Raw genomic sequence first — 19,328 nt, 5'->3', positions numbered from 1 at the left:
TTCAACAAAAACATTTAACTTTAGGAAGGCTAACTTCAGTATGCTGAGATGTGCATTAAACGACATTGAGTGGGAAGTTTTGTTTCATGGTAAGAACACTTTGGAAATGTGGGATGCTTTAAAAGGGTTGCTAGATAGCAATATTCACAAATTTATTCCCATGGGCAGTAAGCGCAGGAGTACCAAACTCAAACCGATGTGGCTTAACAAGAAGGTTAAGGCCGAAATTGATAAAAAGAAGCGTGCTTTCAAAGCATTTAAATCTAATGGAAAGGAGAATTAATTCCAGTACTACAAGGAATGCAATAAAAGATGCAAAAATGCAGTAAGAGCAGCTAAAATGAAAAATGAAAAACAAATTGCTATAGAGAGTAAAACCAATCCTAAATTTTTTTTTTAAATACATAAACAGTAAAAGGTTAAAAAAGGAGAACATAGGTCCATAAAAATATGAATTTGGAGTATTGTTAAATGATGACGAATCAAAAGCAGAAATACTGAACAAATTTTTTTCAGCAGTGTTCACCAGAGAAGAACTGACGGTGGGAGTAGTGCATAGCAATAGTGACAGTAAGGATTCGTGGTTAGATACTTGTTTAAGTGAAGAAGTAGTCCGAGAGAGATTACGCAAAATAAAGATTAATAAATAACCTGGCCCAGACGGACTTCATCCGAGGGTTCTTATGGAGCTTAGGTCACAACTAGCAAGACCCCTATACTTGATTTTCATTAGTTCAATTAGATCTGGCATGGTACCGAAGGATTGGCATATAGCAAAGGTAGTGCCATTATTTAAAAAGGGATACAAAAATCATCTGGGTAACTAAAGGCCAGTTAGTTTGACATCTATAGTGGGGATAATATTAGAAGGAATTCTAAGGGATAGCATACAGGAGTATCTGCAGACCACTAAGATTATTAGCAAGAACCACCATGGGTTTGTGAGGTACAGATCATGTCAAACTAACTTAGTTAACTTCTACAAGGAAGTGAGCGACAATCTTGACCAAAGAAAAGCCGTGGATGTGGTCTACTTAGATTTTGCAAAAGCCTTCGATACAGTGCCTCACAGGAGACTAATCATCAAATCAAAAGAGCTTGGCCTAGGAAAAACTGTTTGTACATGGATAAGTAACTGGCTGGACAACAGGGTACAGCGAGTAGTGGTCAACGGGAAGTCCTCAAGCTTGATACCAGTAGTCAGCGGAATACCACAGGGGTCTGTACTCAGGCCACTACTGTTCAACACATTTATCAATGACCTAAAAATAGGCCTGGAAAGCACAATGTCAATCTTTGCAGATGATACTAAACTGTGTAGGGTAATTAAGTCAGAAATAGATGTGGAGTCTCTGCAGAATGACTTATCTAAACTCGAAATCTGGGCGTCTTAATGGAGAATGAGGTTAAATATAGAAAAATGCAAGGTTATGCATTTCGGGACTAAAAACAAACTTGCATCCTACATATTAAACGGGGAAAGTCTAGGGGTAACAGTTTTGGAAAAGGATTTGGGGGTACTCATTGATAAACTTAATAACCGTATACAATGTCAAAGCGCAGTAAAGAAGGCAAGTAAGGTGCTAGCGTGCATAAAACGGGGAATTGAGACAAGGGGCGAGGATGTAATTCTGCCGCTGCACAAATCATTGGTACGTCAGCACCTGGAATATTGTGTTCAGTTTTGGGCACCACTGTATAAAAAAGATATCGGTGAACTCGAAAGAGTTCAAAGGCGAGCTACTAAATTGATTAAAGGGCTAGAGGGACTGGATTACGTAGAAAGGCTTACTAGGTTGAACATGTATACACTGGATAAGAGGCGTCTAAGAGGAGACATTATTAATGTCTTCAAATATGTAAAGGGGCACTACAAAGAGTTATCAGAGGAATTATTTATTAAAAGAACAGTTTAGGACACTAGCGGGCACTCACTGACGCTGGAGGAGAGAAAATTCTGCACGCAACGGAGGAAAGGGTTATTCACTGTTAGGGCAATAAGGATTTGGAATTCCTTGCCAGGGAAGGTGGTAATGGTGGACTCTGTAAATGCATTTAAAAGGGGATTAGATGAATTTCTGATTGAAAAGGATATCCAAGGTTACAACATTTAAAATATTGACGTTGTTAATCCGGGTGTAACATGATTTGAAGTTGTTAACTAGTCATAAAATATTCTTCAGCAGGTACAGTAAAATCAACTCAACTTAATACAAAATACAGGTTGAACGCGATGGGTATTTTGCCTCTTTTCAACCTCAATTACTATGTTAATTTGTTACTTGCACATTGTGCTACAGAGTAGTAGTGCCCCATACACATTATGCCCGCACAGGAATAATAGTGCCCCATACACATTATGCCCACACAGAAATAGTTGTGGCCCATACACATATTACCCACAGTATTAGTGCCCTTAACACATTATTCCCAATAGTCATAGTAATGCCGCTAACCCATTATGCCACACAGTAGTAGTAGAAATGCACTCTCCCCTTGGAAAATATTAGTCTGTGGCTGAGGGCATTCCAGGCTGTTTCTCAAGAACAGCCTGCCCCCACCACCAGAGGTTACATACAGTATCCTCCGTCTCACCTTGCAGGCAATATGGGAGAAGGAGCACAGGACAGTCACTGCCTGCTCCCCGCTGCAATGTATATTAGTGATGTCGAGCCCTGTAGAAAAAGAGACTGACGCACTGCTACTAAGATACATTGCAGTGATCACTAGGAAGCAGAAGCAATTCCAGATCCTGGCATTTATGATTGCGTTGGTGGCAGCCAGTTCCGCCCATAGTGCACTTGCCCTCTGTACAACAGCATGTTATGGCCCCGTCAATCACAACTATGGAAAGAGGTCTCTCCACCTTCCTATTCAGCTTGGTATCTAGCAATCGCCATCTTGCCAGGGGCCTTACAAGTAATCTCTGGGAGCATGTCTGCTGGGTCACCCTGCTCCAATGGACAATCTTCCTAATTGAGCACCCTTCTTAAAACTAGGGGTGAGCGCTGGGTCATTTTTCTGGTGTTGTGTTTTGGTTTTGGATCTGTATCTCCTTTGTGTTTTGGATCTGTATTGCTTTTGCCAAAACCGCCCTTGCAGGTTTTGGTTTTGTATCTGTATTTTTTTTTTAAGTCATAAAAACAGCTAAAATCACAGAATTTGGGGGCGTTTTTGTTACTACAGTATAATTAACCTCAATAACATTAATTTCCTCTCATTTCCAGTCTATTCTGAACACCTCACAGCTCACAATATTGTTTTTATCCAGTTTAGGCCAAAAGATTGCACCGAGGTAGCTGGAAGACTAAGCTAAGCGACAGAAGTGGGCAGCCGAACATGTGGCACTTAAAATTCCAATATGACTCATCTAGGAAATAGAGTGGCACTGCAATGGCAAGCAGGGTGGCAGTTTAATAAACTATACAAACCCATAGAAAGTAACCAAGAAAGCTTTTATTAATAAATAAATAAATAAATAAATAAATAATAACTAGATTAGAGGCCCATATGAGTTGATGTATGTAGTGGAAGACAGTTAAAGGAAGGAAGGAAGGAAGGAAGGAAGGAAGGAAGGAAGGAAGGAAGGAAGGATTGATTATAGTAAATTTAATATTATTTTTATTCCAAAGCAAATTTATGAGTGAGGAGTGTCTAGCGATGTGCGTGACAGCTTGGGTTTCCTACCAGTCTCTGCTTCCAAATAAAAACCAAACATCAACATCGACGCTTCGGATCTTGCAGGTTTTGTCCTTAGTCCAGGATGTCTGCAATAAAGTTGTAAGGAAATATATTTAATTTAATACAAAAATTAGTTGTGTGTATTGGTCAACCACATACATATGCTTACATGATACATACTGTGTGTAAAGCTGGCTGAGGCAACTAAACTCTACACCCTCAAATAGCGAACATTCTCCATTTCAAAATTCCTGGAATTAATGTAAAAGAAAGACATAAAGTATTAGCTTAGAAAGAAAGCAGTTAAGTACTACTTGGCCCATCTAATCACACAACAAATGACAAACCTTTTTTTTGTCGTGATCCTGGAAAATTCCGGAACATTTTTGCCGCAATTTTTTCTAAGAGACCCAGTGGCAGGGATGCAGATCATTCAGCAAAAACTTTTGACATCTGATCCAGACTGAAGGAACTGCCTACAATTATTACTGACATGTCTACTGTGACTGCGTATGATATGGTCACCATTCAAAAAATGGTTGATGATTATTTTAGTCATAGAATTCCAAATAGGCATGTCAAACAGTCTGTTCCAAAACTGTCAGGAAAAAAACAAATTTGGAGGCCCTTGCAAAAATTGGCTTTGCTTTACTTTAGTTGCCCACCCTCCAATGTGTACTCAGAAAGAGTTTTCAATGTATCCGGGAACCTGGATGTACAGTATACTGGGGTACAGCACAAAATACAATATATATATTTTTATATTTTTAATAAAAATACTTTACATTTTTTTAAATACTGGGGCAGAGCCTAGTTGGATGGATGGACAGAACATAGAACAACCCTTGTCAATGGAAGGCGAAGCAGCAGCCCCTGGATGTATGGTATACTGGGGAACAGCACAAAATATATATATATTTTTTTTAATACTGGGCCAAAGCCCCTGGACGAATGGACAGAACACCCCTAGACAAATGGAGCAGCCACAGCCCTTGGATGTATATACTGGGAGGATGGACACAGCCCAAAATATAAAAAAAAGAATGTACTGTATTTTTTAAAAAAGGCTCAAGATTTCAGTTCACAAAAAGATGATTAAGGCAAAGAAGAATAAAAAAAGAGAATATTTTAGATGCTGTAATCATGGTTTTATTTTGAATCAAGTTCTTTTGTTCCTCAAAGATATATTCGACATGCAGAAGGTTTGCTATTCAAGTGTGGAGAGTTTAGTTATATTAATTTAAATGTAGTTAATTTATAATTATTATTATTAATAATAATATTAATTTGAATGAATCACAATGTTGTGATAAGAATTATGAAAATAGGACAATAAGTTATAACATTAGAATATGAGCTACGTACACAGCACCCTGAAATAGATGGAGCACACCTGGAAGTATACTGGGAGGATACAGCACAAACTAATTTAAAAAAAGATGTATTTTATTTTGGGTGGACTGACAGTATACCCCTAGATGGATGGAGTAGCTGCAATCCCTGGATACAGGGATGATACAGCACAAAATATTAATGTAAATCAAAATCTATATATTATTTTTTATATCACACACTGCATTTACAGTGTCGCATAAATGAATCAGAAATATGTATTGTTTTTTATACAGTATCACATACAGCGTTTACAGTGTTGCACAAATGAATCAGAAATATGTACTATTTTTTATATCACACACTGCGGTTACAGTGTCGCACAAATGAGTCAGAAATAAGTATTATTATTATTTATATCACACAACAGCGGTTACAATTTTCCACAAATGAGTCAGAAATTTATATTTTTAGACACTGTGGTTTAGCTTCACCAACAGCATCGAACAATATGTGTATGAGTCAGAAATGGTAGTCGAACACTGCGGTTGACCTTCACCAACAGCGTAACACAATACGTGTATGAGTAGGAAATAATATACTGCGGTCTGACCGGCAGAGTCACAGTACTTATGAAAATAAAATAAAACTTGTATAGTACACTGGGTACGGCACAAACAAAATAAATATATATATATATATTTTTATAATTATAATTTTAGGCTGTTTATTTTTTTAGCTTTCATTATTTTAATTTTACACTGGGGTGAGCCCCTGGATGGACGGACAGATCACCCCTTTCAGATACAGCAAACAGAGAGAACACCCCTTTTTCAGATACAGCAGACAGAGCACCCCTTTCAGATACAGCAGACAGAGCACCCCTATCAGATACAGCAGAGAGAGAGAGAGCACCCCTTTCAGATACAGCAGAGAGCACCCCTTTTAGACACAGCAGAGAAAGAGCACCCCTTTCATATACAGCAAACAGAGCACCACTTTTTCAGATACAGAAGGCAGAGAGAACACCCCTTTTTCAGATACAGCAGACAGAGCACCCCTTTCAGATACAGCTGACAGAGCACCCCTATCAGATACAGCATAGAGAGAGCACCCAGGGCCGGCGCCACCATTAGGCAGCTTTAGGCAGCTGCCTATGAGCGCCGGCCACTGGAGGGCGGCGCTGCACGCTGCTGATGAGTGCTAGCTATATTACTTCCTTAACAGATGAGGAGCAGGGATGTCGTAGCCGCCCACCTGTGGTATCAGCCAGCACAGAAGCTGCAGCACTGACAGGTTACATCCATTTACACTATCAGCAGCGCCGCCTTACACCCCCCCCCCCCCCCCCTTCCCTTCTTTCCCCCTGTGATCTACGGAGATCCGTGGCAGCCTCTTTGCATGATTCATTAGACTGTTAGGCTGTGCTGTGACTGGAGGTCGGAGGTGGTGGGGAGGGAATGCAGTGCAGTGTCTCTATAAAGTTATTACTCTGTGCAGACAACATAGGACTGGGCTAAGCTCAAGGAGGTAGTGATCCTGTCCCCTCTCTCTCCCTGGCTACATTACACCCTCTGTTGTCTGCACATCAAGCAGTATGCTCTCCTTGCCCTGCTTCTTGCAGATAAGTGACTACAAATATTGGCACCCCAGCTAGGGCAGGTACATGGCTAGTGGCACCTTTCTGTGAGGGAGATGGGGTGGGGCGGGGGGAAATAACACTAAAATGCAATAAAAAAAAACTTTGCAAACTGCAGTCTTTGGAGGTTTGACTGCATTTCCCAAATGCTCAAAGCTGTGAAAAGGTGCCTGCTAGGCACAGCCAAAAATGTGGTGCTGACAAGATGGAGAGGGACCTCCTGTCTTAAGTGCCAGAGGCCTCCCGAAGTCTTAATCCATCCCTTGTCTAGCTGTTCTTGCACACCCTGCAGAGGCGGAACTACCGCCAGTGCAAGCAGTGCGTTGCACTGGGGCCCGCCTCTGTCCAGGGGCCCAAGCATGTAATGAGTCAAACTGACTCATTACATGCCGCTGTGCGCTGCAGGCAACCGCTGCCCGCAGCGCACAGCCGCCCGGAGATGAGAGGAGCAGCGGTACGGGGGACAGAGGGAGCCGCAGTACCGCTTTGTTACTGGTGGAGGCGCTCCTGCTGCTGCCCCTCTGCTTCACTATAGGCTGTCTTCCGAGAACAGCCTATAGTGAAGCAGAGGGGCAGCAGCAGCAGTGCCTCCACCAATAACACAGCGCTGCTGCGGCTCCTTCCTCCACCTCCCTCCTCCTCCTTCTCTCCTGCCTGGGAATCTCTTTCTTTCTTTCTTTCTTTCTTTCTTTCTTTCTTTCTTTCTTTCTTTCTTTCTTTCTTTCTTTCTTTCTTTCTTTCTTTCTCTTTCTTTCTTTCTCTTTCTTTTTTTCTTTTTCTTTCTTTCCTACAAAAAAGGGGGACTGTGTGCTGCAATGTGTAAAAACGGGGAATCTGCTTGCCACAATGTGTAAAAAGGGGGAATCTGCCTGCCGCAATGTGCAACAAGGGCACGCTGTCTGCCGTAATGTGTAACAAGGGCACGCTGTCTGTCGTAATGTGTAACAAAGGCACGCTGTCTGCCGTAATGTGTAACAAGGGCACGCTGTCTGCCGTAATGTGTAAAAAGGGCACGCTGTCTGCCATTATGTGTAAAAAGGGCACGCTGTCTGCCGCTATGTTTAACAAGGGCACGCTGTCTGCCGTAATGTGTAACAAGGGCACGCTGTCTGCCGTAATGTGTAACAAGGGCACGCTGTCTGCCGTAATGTGTAACAAGGGCACGCTGTCTGCCGTAATGTGTAAAAAGGGGACGCTGTCTGCCATTATGTGTAAAAAGGGCACGCTGTCTGCCGCTATGTTTAACAAGGGCACGCTGTCTGCCATTATGTGTAAAAAGGGCACGCTATCTGCCGCTGTGTTTAACAAGGGCACGCTGTCTGCCGTTATGTGAAAAAAGTGTACGCTGTCTGCCGCTATGTTTAACAAGGGCACGCTGTCTGCCGTTATGTGAAAAAAGTGTACGCTGTCTGCCGCTATGTTTAACAAGGGCACGCTGTCTGCCACTATGTGTAACAAGGGCACACTGCCGTTATTTGTAAAAAGTGTACGCTGTCTGCCGCTATGTGTAACAAGGGCATGCTGTCTGCCGCTATGTGTAACAAGGGCACACTGTCTGCCGTAAAGTGTAAAAAGGGGACGCTGTCTGCTGTAATGTGTAAAAAGAGGAATCTGTACGCAGTAAGGTGTAAAAGGGTCTCTACCTGGTGTAGTGGTGCTACTGTGCGGCGTAATTTGAATAATGGAGACTACTGTGCACCGTTTTATAAATTGGTATTATTTTGTGGCCACACCCCTTCCCCACGAAGCCACGACATTATGTATTTTTGCGCGCATACGGCACGCACTGCCCCTGTTTTGCATGCAGGGGTGGGGCTCCGATGCCGTTTCTAAAATGTCTAGTTACGGCACTGTTGCTAGGTATCCATTTCTCTGACCCTGAGCAGGTCCCCCTCACCAGATCCTCTCCAGGGGTGAGGGGGTGGACTTGGATGGGATGGGGGGGCAAGCCATTTTGTCGCACATGGGCCCACCGCTCGCTAGTTCCGCCACTGACACCCTGGGTACACCTGCAGCAATACAGCAGCAACCTGCCCTGAAGTTCCCACTAAGGAGGGAATTCAAATGTTTGAAAAGTCAGTTGGGTGTCTGAAAAGTCAGTTGGATGTCTGTTTTTCCTATCAAATAGACAGAAAAAAAAAAAAACACATTTGAATAGCCCCCTAAGAGTCAGCACATTGGGCGGGATGGGTATGTTGCTAGTATCCCGGTGTTCAGCATCCTTGTGGTCAGAATGCCAGCTGCGGAATCCTGACATCTGTCAGAATGCCGACGGTGGCATTCCGACAGCCAGAATCCCAAACAAAAGTTTGGTTAGGGTTAGGGGGTGGGGGTGGGGGTGGGGGGTTAGGCTGCGGGAGGGAAGGTTAGGGTTAGGCTGTGGGAAGTGAGAGATAGGGTTAGGCTGCGGGAGGGGAAATTAGAGATAAATTTAGGCTGCAGGGAAAGAGGGTTAGGGGTGGATTAGGGTTCTCTTACCTAAGCTTCCCTGTTGGGTTTTAGCCAGTCAGAATGCCGGGATCAGTATTCTGACCACCGGCATCCTGACTGCCAGTATACCATACCCAACCTGCGGGATGCACTAATGGGAAAATGTGGTAAAAACCAAGTTATGGAGTTTTTACCACATTTCCAGTATGTACTAAGTCTGTGTGTGTAGGGGGGGAGTATTGTGTTGCTTTGCCTAGGGTGCCTAGAAACCTTGCACCGGCCCTGAGAGCACCCCTATCAGATACAGCAGAGAGAGAGAGCACCCCTATCAGATACAGCAGAGAGAGAGCACCCCTTTCAGATACAGCAGAGACTGAGCAGCCCTTTCATATACAGTAAACAGAGCACCCCTTTCAGATACAGCAGACAGAGCACCCCTATCAGATACAGCAGAGAGAGAGCACCCCTATCAGATACAGCAGAGAGAGAGCACCCCTATCAGATACAGCAGAGAATGAGCAGCCCTTTCATATACAGCAAAGAGAGCACCACTTTTTCAGATACAGAGGGCAGGGAGAGCACTCCTTTATCAGATACAGCAAACAGAGAGATCACCCCTTTCGGTTACAGCAGAGAGAGCACCCCTTCAGATATAGCAGACAGAGAGAGCACCCCTTCAGATAAAGCAGACAGAGAGAGCACCCCTTCAGATATAGCAGACAGAGAGAGCACCCCTTCAGATATAGCAGACAGAGAGAGCACCCCTTCAGATATAGCAGACAGAGAGAGCACCCCTTTCAGATACAGCAGACAGAGCACGTCAGTCCAGTACACTCTCCACAGCTAGAGTGAAGATGGCGCCGATCACCGGGGACTTATATAGAATTCAAAACCCAAGAGAATCCGACAGCTGGAAGATGACGTTTAGCCTCATTTGGGATCTGAGTAAGGCGGGAAGTCCTGAGCCCTGAGCTGGACTCGGATCCCTCCCCAGATCTCAATGTTTAGGTGGATTCAGGTTAAAACCCTCTCTCCCAGAGTGTCAGATCCTTGTCTATTGTGCTTGATTGTCTGGCTGCTGCATTTGTTTTTTTCTGCTTTCCAGTGTCTGCTGTGGATACTCTGCTGGATATTCTTCTGCTCTCTAGTGTCTTCTGTTGGTTATTTTCCAGCTCTCCAGTACCTTTAGTGGGGACTCTGCTGGTTACTCAGCTACTCCAGTGTATACTCCGCTGCATTGGCGTTTCTAATCATGCGTGCAGTGTGCCCAGGGGGAGGGCCCACACCGCACACATTGCACCCATATTTTTGTACTCACCTCTCTGGAGTCCAGCACCGGAGCTGCAGCTGCCTTAGTTTCGCACAAAATCTACTCCAAAATGGCCGCCGTGCATGCGCACTTTGAATTTTGTCTCCGGAACATGGCGGGCACCAGTCCTACAGCGCCGTGGAGAGGAGGGGGCCCACCCGGAGTCTGCACACGGGCCCCCTCCTCACTTAAGACGCCCCTGCTCCACTGGTTGCAGTAGTACTCAGGAAATGTCCTCATATTGTCTCCATTGTGACTATCTTAACTCAGCCTTACTTTCCCCTACTTCTAGCTTTTTTCATCTCTGAGTTACTCTGCTAGTTGCATCTGGTTTGCAACCTGCGAGGGCACTACAGCAAAGTCCACATTCCCTCAGGTGAATACCAGTTCCTGTTAGACTCTGTGCCCCTGGTTGGTCCTGCTGTGTGGCGGCATAGAATCCCCAAAACACCTGTGAATCTTGACAAGTTGCTAGACTGTCTGTCTCCTTCACAGGATTCATTTAGGATCTGGCGTGCCTCTTGATTGGCTCCCTGCACTTTATAGTGTAGGCAATTCCTTGCTGATGATTGCCGCAGTCATTCTCTGAAAATCTGTTATTAGTTGTTTTGTTGTGACCTCTGTGGATGTTACTTGTCTTGTGCTGGCCTCTGCCCTTAACCCTTGTTTGTCTCTGACTATTCACTGGAGGCTGCCTGATTACAGCGTCAACATGGAACCATTTTATCTGCCTGTGTGAGTACCTGCATTTTCTGTCCACATCCTAGTATCAGTGATTGATTGCTCTAATATATCTAGTACCAGGGTCAGTCCCTTAATAAGCCAATAAGCTAATACTGTGTGCCTTAGACCAGGTTACCAAGTACTGGAGAGCACCTTAAGCCCTAATGAAGAGAGTTTACTAAATGCCAGATGATGATTAGGTTTACTCCGGGAACAAGTCATCTGATGCAGGGCCAATACGTGGCACTGGCCAAGGGGGTGGCACTGTCATATCCCAGATGAAACCCCCAAGAGGCAGTCCTTTATCCTTTTCTATCTTAACACTCCCAATGGTCCACCAGTGCTTACCAGGATTGGGCTGCTAGGGCACTGGTCTGATGTCACATCGGTGTGTGCATTGAAATTAATCTGCTCTGACTGCACCTGGTTTATGAGTGCCCTTCTCTTCTATCCTCTGTTGTGCATCTCCAGTTGTAAGGAACCATCACTGCCAACGTCTACAGATGGCTATATGCTTGTTTACATTTTCTTAGCATATGCTATAAGAAAATTTATATTTTACATAAATAAACCAGACATAGGTCTAACTCTACTTAAATCCCAATATTTGCAGTTGAAGCACCGTATAGCAGTCCCAGTCATACAATTCGGGTGAAAGCCAAATTTGGTAAATGAAATTCCATTTCGTAATTCGTATACACTCAGACACTCATACACATTCCCATGCTCGCCGCTGCTGTAGAAGATGCAGCTTCTGATGCTGGATGCAGAATACCCCACTTCAAAAGGTGAGTAATTACAGACTAATTAAGCTAATTGGAAACTTCAAATTGGTTAATTAGTCCTCAGGGGGGATGCCACTGGAGTCCCAGAGCAAGTCTCAGTGATTTTTCCTAAAATTAACGATTGTAGGAAAAAACAGACTTGATCCAGAGGTGCGTGAAAAAAGACACGGCTCATTTTCAGTCCTGCAATTGAATAGGATACCCCCTCTCCATCAGCAATTGAATCTGCCCCTCTAACTTGAAACAGTCTCATCTCCTTACAGAAAGTGGAATCATTGCAACCCCACCAAAAACAAGAGTATATGTGCTAAAAGCGATGAAATAAAATAATGCATTAACATTGCACCCAACACCCTGTTCTTCAGTTCATTAAGAAGGTATATTATGACTGTGGCAACATTTTTTCCACCCCTTGTAGACATTTGCTGTCTGTTATACATCCTCATCTTGTATGTCATTGTTTTACGTTTGCATTGTTGTGATACAATGAACAGATGGTTTCCTTCATAAGATTAAGTGAGAGACATAAGCCTTACTAAGTCTGCGAAAGATAACCTGAAGATTCGGATATAGCCTTTGGTCCATTTCTAGTGTCTATTGTATAATTCTATCCCACATGTTCAGAATAGAGGTCTCTGCAAGCTGCATAGACCTAATTAGTGCTCTAATATTATCAAATACATCAAAAAATATTATCATGAGCAAAAACATAACACAGCATTAATTCCCCACTCTAATAAGAAGGATTTTCCATTTGCCATATGTGATATAATACTAGCAGGAAGCCAATGTCTCTTTGATTCTAAAGCCTTGAACCTACAGTGTTAATGTATAAGTACTTTGAAATATGTATCTAACGCACGTCCTCAGCAATATTTTCATTTTCAAAAAATTTGTGTTAAGAATTATTTCCTATGTGGGATTTAAATTGAAGTCCCATAAAATTCACACCCCTCTGCTTCCAATAGCGAAAGGAGTTCCCAAACCTCTCTGCGAGGACTGTGAAAATGCCCTATTTACCAAGCTTTAAGAAAACTTACAGTAGCTCTCCAGTACGTGGTTCTATTAGCTAATGTCATCTTTAGTTGCTGTCACTGTCAGCCATTTTAGACTATAGGCTACTTTTTCACAAATATATCCAATGGTCACGGATGCGCATTAGGCAAGTTATCTAGCCAGCAATAAAGCGATAGCATAAGCTAACACTTTACTACAGTATGCACTGTTCACCCAGGGCTGGCTCTACCATTAGGCAGCTGCCTAGGGCGCCAGGATCTGGGGGGCAGCTCTGAGTCTGCTTATCACAATATTAGGGGACAACTCTTAGGGATGCATCCTTGTTAAACTCAATGCAGATGGCGGCTGTTGAACTTCTAAGATGCTGCCTCCATACTTTCACATGGGGGGCTGGAAAGTGGGTATTGGTGTGTGGTTTGGGGGGAAGGGAGCAGCAGGCTGAAGTTTTGGCTAGGGTGTGGAGAAACCTTGCAGTGGCCCTGTGTTCACTAGTACGGAGCTCTTATCGGAGCCACTATCCCTGAAAAATTATTGTTTATTTATGTGACCATAAGAAATGACAGTTATAGGAGAAAAAATATGGGAGATGATAAATCAGCCCCTATGAGTAGAGAATATCCAGTGGTGCAATTATGCATGTATGCTTGGGTACGGAGTACCCCTAAGAATTTGGCAACAGGTACGCAGTATAGATGAGCGGGTTTGGTTCTCAGAGAACCGAACCCTACCGAACTTCACTACCTGAGCCCGGATCTGAGTCCTGCTCGGGTTTTCCTGCCTGACTCGGAAACCAGAACGAGGCAAAACATCATCATCCTGCTGTCCGATTCTCACGGGATTTGGATACCATATATGGAGCCGCGCGTCGCCGCCATTTTCACTCCAGTCCTGAAGAGTGTAGTGAGAGGACGTGTCTCTGTCCTCAGTGTCTGTGCGGGCGGGAAATTGGGGTGGCGATTATAGTGCTGTCTTGTGCTGCTCAGTCCAGTGTAGTGTCTTAGCTGCATCAGTCAGTGCAGTAACCAGTCACAGTGGTGGTGTCCTCTGCTGCCATATGTCCAGTGCTGCTGTATAATAAGTCCCTTACAGTATTGCTGTGTTGTCCTGCATCAGACCAGTGGTAGTGTCCTGTGCTGTATATTATTTACTCCAAATAAAGGGGTTATTAACATTTAATCCAAATATAATTTCTCTAACGTCCTAGATGATGCTGGGGACTCCGTAAGGACCATGGGGAATAGACGGGCTCCGCAGGAGATAGGGCACTTTAAGAAAGACTGTGTATTCTGGGTGTGCACTGGCTCCTCCCTCTATGCCCCTCCTCCAGACCTCAGTTTTAGACTGTGCCCAGAGGAGAATGGGTGCACTGCAGGGAGCTCTCCTGAGTTTCCTGCTTAGAAAGCATTTTTGTTTGGATTTTTTTCACTTTTTCAGGGAGCACTGCTGGCAACAGGCTCCCTGCATCGAGGGACTGGGGAGAGAGGAGCAGAGCTACTTAAATGATAGGCTCTGCTTCCTCGGCTACTGGACACCATTAGCTCCAGAGGGAGTGAACACAGGTTCGTCCTGGGCGTTCACCCCCAGAACCGCGCCGCCGTTCTCCTCACAGAGCCAGAAGAAACAAAGCCAGAAGACGTCTAAGGTGGCAGAAGCCTTCGGTGCTTCACAGAGGTAACGCACAGCACTGCAGCTGTGCGTCATTGCTCCCATACACCTCACACACTTCGGTCACTGTACGGGTGCAGGGCGCAGGGGGGGCGCCCTGGGCAGCAATAAACACCTCTCTTATGGCAAAAGTCTATAGGCACTGTACATGTATATTAAAGAGCCCCCGCCATTTTTTTGGAAGTTTGAGCAGGACAGAAGCCCGCCGCCGAGGGGGCGGGGCTTCTCCCTCAGCACTCACCAGCGCCATTTTCTCTCCACAGCACCGCTGATAGGAAGCTCCCCGGACTCTCCCCTGCTTGGCACACGGTGTAAGGGGGTTTTAAAGTAGAGGGGGGGCACATTATTGGCGTTTACACATTAAGCAGCGCTACTGGGTAAACATTCTGTGTGTTTCTCCTGGGTCATATAGCGCTGGGGTGTGTGCTGGCATACTCTCTCTCTGTCTCTCCAAGGGGCCTCAGGGGGAACCTGTCTTCAGAAAAGAGATTCCCTGTGTGTGTGAAGTGTGTCGGTACGTGTGTGTCGACATGTTTGACTAGGAAGGCTCACCTAAGGAGGAGGGGGAGTGCATGATTGTCAGGTCGCCATCGGCAATGCCGACACCGGACTGGGTGGATATGTGGAATGTCTTGAATGCAAATGTAAATTTACTGCATAAACGGTTAGACAAGGCTGGATCTAGGGATCAGTCAGGTGGTCAGACCAAGCCGGTCCCTGTGGCACCAGGACCTTCGGGGTCTCAAAAACGCACCATATCCCAGATCACTGACACAGATACCGACACAGATACTGACTCTAGTGTCGACTATGAGGATGCAAAATTGCAACCAAAGGTGGCAAAAGGCATTCGTTACATGATTATTGCCATTAAAGAGGTTTTGCATATCACTGAGGAACCCCCTGTCCCTGACACGAGGGTACACATGTATAAAGGGAAAAAGCCTGAGGTCACTTTTCCGTCCTCATTTGAGCTAAGCGACTTGTGCGAAAAGGCTTGGGAATCTCCAGATAGGAGACTACAAGTTCCCAAAAGGATTCTTATGGCGTATCCCTTTCCACAAAAGGACAGGATACGATGGGAATCTTCGCCTAAGGTAGACAAGGCGCTGACACTCTTATCCAAGAAGGTGGCGCTGCCTTCTCAGGATACAGCTTCCCTCAAGAATCCTGCTGATCGTAAGCAGGAGGTTACCATGAAGCACATTTACACACATTCCGGTACTATCGTTAGACCGGCTATGGCATCGGCCTGGGTTTGTAGTGCTGTCGCAGCATGGACAGATTCCTTATCTACGGAACTTGACACCCTAGATAAGGATACCATTCTAATGACCCTAGAGCATATCAAAGATGCTGCTTTATATATGAGGGATGCTCAAAGAGACATTTGTTTAATAAGCTCCAGAATAAATGCTATGTCTATTTCTGCTAGGCGACTCTTGTGGACCCGACAGTGGACGGGGGATGCCGACTCAAAGCGGCATATGGAGTCGTTGCCTTACAAGGGGGAGGAGTTGTTTGGAGAAGGCCTCTCGGAGCTTGTCTCTACTGCTACGGCCGGTAAATCGAATTTCTTACCTTATGTCCCCCCGCAGCATACTAAAAAGGCACCTCATTATCAAATGCAGTCCTTTCGTTCCAATAAAAGCAAGAATGTACGGGGATCGTCCTTCCTTGCCAGAGGAAAAGGCAAGGGAAAAAAGCTGCATGCAGCTAGTTCCCAGGAGCAGAAGTCCTCCCCTACATCTGCAAAGTCCACTGCATGACGCTGGGGCTTCCCGGGGGGAGTCAGCTCAAGTGGGGGCGCGTCTTCGCTTTTTCAGCCAGGTCTGGGTTCACTCACAGGTGGATCCCTGGGCTATTGAGATTGTTTCTCAGGGATACAGGCTGGAATTCGAAGACGTGCCTCCTCGCCGGTTTTTCAAATCGGCTCTGCCAGCTTCCCCGTCAGAGAGGGAGTTAGTGTTGTCTGCAATTCAAAAATTGTATCTTCAACAGGTGATAGTCAAAGTTCCTCTTCTCCAGCAAGGAAAGGGGTGTTACTCAACCCTGTTTGTGGTCCCGAAACCGGACGGTTCGATCAGGCCCATTTTGAATCTAAAATCCCTGAACTTGTACTTGAAAAAGTTCAAGTTCAAGATGGAATCGCTCAGAGCGGTCATCGCCAGCTTGGAGGGGGGGGGATTGGATGGTGTCCCTGGACATAAAGGATGCATACCTTCATGTTCCGATTTTCCCTCCTCACCAGGCGTTCCTGAGATTTGCAGTACTGGACTGTCATTACCAATTTCAGACGTTGCCGTTTGGGCTTTCCACAGCCCCGAGAATTTTAACAAAGGTAATGGCGGAAATGATGGTGCTCCTGCGCAAGCAGGGGGTCACAATTTTCCCATACTTGGACGATCTCCTCATAAAGGTGAGATCTCGGGAGAAGTTGCTGGACAGCGTGTCGCTGTCGGTGAGAATGTTGCAAAGGCACGGCTGGATTCTCAATATACCAAAGTCCCAGCTAGTTACTACAACGCGTCTGACCTTTCTGGGCCTGATTCTAGACACAGACCAGAAAAAGGTTTTTCTTCCGATGGAAAAGGCTCAGGAGCTCATAGCCCTGGTCAGGAACCTATTAAAGCTAAAAAAGGTTTCAGTGCATCACTGCACGCGTGTCCTGGGGAAGATGGTGGCATCGTACGAGGCCATCCCCTTCGGAAGGTTCCATGCGAGGACCTTTCAATGGGATCTACTGGACAAATGGTCCGGGTCCCATTTACAAATGCATCAAAGGATCACCCTGTCTTCTAGAGCCAGAGTATCTCTCCTGTGGTGGCTGCACAGTGCTCACCTCCTAGAAGGCCGCAGGTTCGGAATTCAGGACTGGATCCTGGTGACCACGGACGCAAGCCTCCGAGGTTGGGGAGCAGTCACACTGGGAAGAAATTTCCAAGGTCTCTGGTCAAATCTAGACACTTGTCTCCACATCAACGTCCTGGAGTTGAGGGCCATATACAACGCCCTACGCCAAGCGGAGGCATTGCTTCGGAACAAACCGGTTCTGATTCAGTCGGACAATGTCACAGCAATGGCTCATGTAAACCGCCAAGGCGGCACAAGGAGCAGAGTGGCCATGGCAGAAATGACCAGGATCCTTCGCTGGGCGGAAGGCCATGTAAGCGCCCTAGCAGCAGTTTTCATCCCGGGGGTGGACAACTGGGAAGCGGACTTCCTCAGCAGACACGACCTGCATCCGGGAGAGTGGGGACTTCATCCAGAAGTCTTCGCACAGATCGTGGGTCGGTGGGGACTGCCTCAGATAGACATGATGGCGTCTCGTCTCAACAAAAAGCTAAAGCGGTATTGCGCCAGGTCAAGAGACCCTCAGGCGGTAGCGGTGGATGCTCTAGTGACACCTTGGGTGTTTAGGTCGGTCTATGTGTTCCCTCCTCTACCTCTTATACCCAAGGTGTTGAGAATAATAAGACTAAGCAGAGTCAGAACAATCCTCATTGTTCCAGATTGGCCACGCAGGACTTGGTATCCAGATCTGCAAGAGTTGCTCACAGAAGATCCGTGGCCTCTTCCTCTAAGACAGGACCTGCTGCAGCAGGGGCCCTGTCTGTTCCAAGACTTACCGCGGCTGCGTTTGACGGCATGGCGGTTGAACGCTGGATCCTAGCGGAAAAAGGTATTCCGGAGGAGGTCATCCCTACGCTAATAAAGGCTAGGAAGGACGTGACATTGAAACATCACCGTAAATGGCGAAAATATGTTTCTTGGTGTGAGGCCAGGGCTGCTCCTACGGAGGAGTTCCATTTGGGTCGTCTGCTTCACTTCCTGCAAACAGGAGTGAAATTGGGCCTAAAATTAGGGTCCATAAAGGTCCAAATTTCGGCCTTGTCCATTTTCTTTCAAAAAGAATTAGCTTCTCTTCCTGAAGTACAGACATTCGTGAAGGGGGTGCTGCATATTCAGCCTCCTTTTGTACCTCCGGTGGCACCGTGGGACCTTAATGTGGTATTAAGTTTCCTCAGGTCACCTTGGTTTGAACCACTCCAAACAGTGGAGTTGAAATATCTCACTTGGAAAGTGGTCATGTTGTTGGCCTTGGCTTCAGCAAGGCGTGTTTCGGATTTGGCAGCTTTATCACGTAAAAGCCCCTACCTGGTTTTTCACGTGGATAGAGCAGAGTTGATGACGTGTCCTCAGTTTCTGCCAAAAGTGGTCTCATCTTTTCATATGAACCAACCTATTGTCGTGCCTGTGGCTACATGGGACTTGGAGGATTCTGAGTCCCTGGATGTGGTCAGCGCTTTGAAGATTTATGTGACCAGAACAGCTAGGATCAGGAAGACTGAAGCTCTGTTTGTTCTGTATGCAGCCAACAAAGTTGGCGCTCCTGCTTCAAAGCAGACTATTGCTCGCTGGATCTGTAACACGATTCAGCAGGCGCATTCTACGGCAGGATTGCCATTGCCTAAATCGGTTAGGGCCCATTCCACTAGGAAGGTGGGCTCTTCTTGGTCGGCTGCCCGAGGGGTCTCGGCACTACAACTATACCGAGCTGCTACTTGGTCGGGGTCAATCACCTTTGCAAAGTTCTGTAAGTTTGAAACCCTGGCTTAGGAGGACCTCCTGTTTGCTCAATCGGTGCTGCAGAGTCATCCGCACTCTCCCGCCCGTTTGGGAGCTTTGGTATAATCCCCATGGTCCTTACGGAGTCCCCAGCATCCTCTAGGACGTTAGAGAAAAT

This window comes from Pseudophryne corroboree, chromosome 5, assembly GCF_028390025.1.
Source record: "Pseudophryne corroboree isolate aPseCor3 chromosome 5, aPseCor3.hap2, whole genome shotgun sequence".
NCBI classification, from domain to species: Eukaryota; Metazoa; Chordata; class Amphibia; order Anura; family Myobatrachidae; genus Pseudophryne; species Pseudophryne corroboree.
The sequence above is the reverse complement of the archived record's forward strand: the minus strand, read 5'-3'. Positions refer to the sequence as shown.